The sequence below is a fragment of the Tupaia chinensis genome, unplaced genomic scaffold (assembly GCF_000334495.1).
Source record: "Tupaia chinensis unplaced genomic scaffold, TupChi_1.0 Scaffold143814_1, whole genome shotgun sequence".
In the NCBI taxonomy this organism is placed as follows: domain Eukaryota; kingdom Metazoa; phylum Chordata; class Mammalia; order Scandentia; family Tupaiidae; genus Tupaia; species Tupaia belangeri.
Window position 1 is genome coordinate 211,408 of NW_006203664.1, and position 4,068 is coordinate 215,475.

The window sequence follows — 4,068 nt, forward strand, 5'->3', positions numbered from 1 at the left end:
CACACGCAGGCCCGGCGGCCACAAGTAGGCCCGGGTCTAGCCATTTATTAGGGTCTGAGTACTGGGGGTGGGGAAAGGATAAGAGGACAGTAGCTTTTGAAGTTGTCTGCCTTTGGAATTTCTTGGGGAACTTACAGAAAATTGCAGGTACCTACGGAGCCCCAGAGAGCATGATTTTGTTATAGGATGGGAGAGTGTTGAGCTGCATTGTGTAAAATCCCCTGGTTCTTTGGGGCCAGATTTCTAAAATTAGAGACTTGTCCTGAGGCATAAAATAAAGCCATGACCATAATAAAAGTAGGTAAAAAAGATCATTTAGTAGGAAAGAAAAATTTTAGAAAGGAAGTACAGCCAAAAGATTTTTGGGCGGACAGGTGGCTAGGTAGCAACCGTGTTTGGAACTGGTTAGGGGTTATTTTAATTGCTAGAAGTGACAATGAATATTTAACAGTGGAAGGTCTGTCACAGTATCTATGTTCTTTTTTTAAATTCATGGGCTTTCTCCTGCGCTTGTGCATCTCTTTCAGGGGTGAAGAATTTGAGGAATTTGATTACCTAACTGCACATGCCCAGTGTGAGCCTTGGTGAAAGAAGCATCTTTACTTGGGCAAACTGCCCAATCAGTTTATTGTCCCAGTGGGAATCAGGATGTTGACCAAAACGTCTTGTTGTTTTTATTTTTTTGTTTGTTTGTTTGTTTGCTACAGGGCACGTGCACTCGCCAGAAAGACAGAGACAGAGAGACAGAAAGCGAGAAATCACTCCCCCGGGGGATGGCCATGCCACAATCCCTTCTCCTCCATTCTCCTCTCAGGATCTTGGGCACGCACGCACATGTGCCCGGCATGAGTTTAAGCCACCGGGTCCGGGACGCGAACCGCGGTCTGCTACATGGGAGTCCAGCAACATAGCCATTACGCTAACTGCTGGTCCCTTGTTGGGTCTATTTGTATTTATGAAGAATAAGTGGAAAATTTACAATTATCCCCAAGTGTCGGGTACCAAAGAAAACAAATGGGATTTGTCTTGCCTTCCTGGTGCCAGGAGCTGGGTGAAAAGGCATTTTCATGGAGGATCTGGTTGTAACTCCGGATAAGTTGTTATTAATGTGGCAGGTGTCCTGCTATTTCCTTAGGGCTGCCCACTCATTTCTAGCTAACTGCCTATCACAATTTCACTGGTCCAGAACAGGACCTGAACTTCCGAGCTTTGTATGAGGTCCCAGGTGGTTCTGGTGTGGAGAGAGGGTGATGTATTCCGGAAGTCAGATGTTCTGTGTTCCAGACTGGTGTTCTGACTCACACCATTGACCTTTGGCTTTGCAATCGAAGAATAAGGGCATGGGAGTAGATGCGTGTTAATGAGGATTTTGGAAGTGGAGCTGTGTCGTGTGGGGATGGGCCTTGGTGCTCATGGGAGAAAGTCTGGGCTTTCTTTCTTTTTTTTTTTTTTAAAGGTAGCTGCTTTGTTTTAATGCAATCGGTACTTACAAAAGTGGGCAAAAGGGAGACATGAATAGCTGCACACGTTATCACAATTATAAGTTAATAAAAGCACATTAAATGCGTCTTTTATAAAATAACCACTTATCCGAGTACCTAAAAGCTGAACGAGCCAGCAGTATTTGGTATTTCTGATGCTTCCATTAGCTTCAGCTTCACTAGTCCCGTTCCAAACAGAAAGTCAAAAGGTGGCCAGCCGTTTACAGAAAGACCTGTCCCTCTGTGCCGCAGGTGGCCGTTCTGAGCATCCCCCTCTTCAGCTCAGCTGTTTTCTGGTCTATGTCAGCACCACAGCCTCTGTCACCTTTTCAATGCCTTCACGGTACTTCTCCAAAGTTGTTTTCAAGTTTAAAAATATTTCCTGGGACTTCAATTTCTCCCTTTCAGTGGCATCTTTTCGTTGCTGAATTCCAAACCTAACTTTCTGGATTTCTTGTTTAATTGTGGTTACTCACTCAAAAACAGCACCCCTTTTTTTTCTTGAACTTTATTGCAATCCGCAATGACTGCATTTGTATCGCTTCACATCTTCATGCTTCTTATTTATTTTGAATTATGCTGTGGCAAGTTTCTCCTTCTTCACGATCATCAGTCTCTTGAATGAATTTTCCTCAGTCTTCACTTTCCTCAGTTCTGACTCATCACTCTCGATTTGGTCCTCCAAGTTCAGGCTCTCCTTGAAGACACTGGCTAATTTTTCCCAATTATCTGCAAGGTCCTGTATTTTCTTTTGCTATAACTGCACCTCCAGCTGGCAAGAAGGCAGGCAGTCAGTCAGCTGAATCCCTATAGATTTCTTACTTCTCCATCACTTCTTGCCTGGAAATTTTAAGCTTCTCGACTGTATCTTTCATTTTTTGTTTATAATTCTTCAGCTTCCTCTGGAGAATCCACAATTTTTGTTTTCAAATTCTCTTGAACTTCTCTCAAAGAAACTACCGACAATTTTAGTTCATTCGGACACTTGGTTTTCTCTGAAATATCTGACTTCTTTTGGGAATTTCCCTCTTGCAGCACTATTGTTTTTTTCGACAAAACTCCTGATTCAGTGATTGCTGCAGCTCCTGAATAGCATCTGAAAGTTGCTTCAACTCTTCTTGCTCTTCTACTGGAAGAGTCAAGTCTCTCCAATTTCATCAATGCCTCCTGGTGTGCTGTGTTCAACTGCTGCATTTTGCCCAAAGAAGATTTATATTGCCAAAGAAATTCCATGTATGTTTCACGGCATGCTTCTCTGAAGTGAATAAAGTTGATGATGCCACTTAGAAACCGACTTGTCCGTTTTGCTTTTGGATACAGAATATTAGCTGTCTCAAAGTCATTCACCCGGCAAATGGGCAGAAATGAGTCCAGATACATTAAATACATTGCCGAATGGTAAGAAGCCTTCCATTATATGTGGGTACATGATGTCAGTGTTCACTGGCCTCATGTAAAAATGCTCCAGCCGAATTCCGTACACTATTTGGAAGGCTCTCATGTAGATGGTGTACAAGACTTCAGACTTTGGATTTGGATAAAGATCAGTCTTGGAGAGGTTTTTACCATCAGCTCCTGTTAAGATCTTGTTTCAAATGTGAACCACAATCTCGATTACATTATATCTGGGGAAAGACAAAGTTTCCATCTTGGGAGTTTTCTGTTAGTCTATAGCTTGGCCCACCAGGGAGACAGCGAACGCTGAGAGCAGACACAGCGCAGTCAAATCCCACCAGAAAGTCTGGGCTTTCTGGAATAGGAAGCAGCACTCAGAGAGATTAGGAGAACTATTCATTATGTTAGCGGGCATGGAGGATTTAACACTCTAAAACTCTGGTCCGGACTGGGGGTTGCACATGGTCTTGCATCGGGGAATTGGGAACCAGAAGGTCTTGGCGTGGGGATTGGCTCAGATCCTGCCCTACACAGTGTCAAAGGGAAGAGTCAGAGAAGCAGAAGTCTAATCCATTCAAGGTTCCAATCCATTCAAGGTACTAATCTATTTAAGGTACTAATCCACCCAAGGTTTTCAGGTTACTCTGTAACTCCAGGAAAGGGCAGTAAGTTTGCTGGAGGGCAGAAACCTTAGACAGCTATGGCCCTGAGTTATTAGTCATAGGAATTTAATGGCGTTTATAATGGAGGTGCTCCTCCAAGATGGAGTCTCTCCTGCTTTACCTGGAGGCTCTAAACTTCCTTCTGGCCACGCACTGATGTCTCTGGATGAACCTGGCAGGGAGAGAGCCTGTGGGGGGGGAGGGCACAAGATGTGGTGAGCACCTCGTTCTCTTGTGCCTGGGTGAGAGCAAGCTGCCTGTGTGGGTGCACTCACCGGGAGCAGCCAAGTCAAGGTGCAGGTGAGCTCTTCTTCTGGCCCAAGGTAGCACACGGAGAAGGGGTGGTGACCAGCAGGGCTGGGGTGCCCTGGAATGTGGGAACAGAATGTGGAAGCTGCTTTGGTCCCCCCTGGCTCTAGAGTCACACTCTATTGTCATCATCCCTCCCCCTCTCGGAGTTTTCCCGGGTCCCAGAAAACATTGTTGATGGAAAAAATAACCAACTGTAAAATTAATAATTAATAATGAAT

General features: G+C 44.5%; 1 pseudogene; it reads right to left on the bottom strand.

The window, feature by feature from the left end:
* Positions 1-1,702: 1,702 nt before the first annotated feature.
* Positions 1,703-3,129, bottom strand: LOC102481808 (kinetochore protein Nuf2 pseudogene; annotated as a pseudogene).
* Positions 3,130-4,068: the final 939 nt, after the last annotated feature.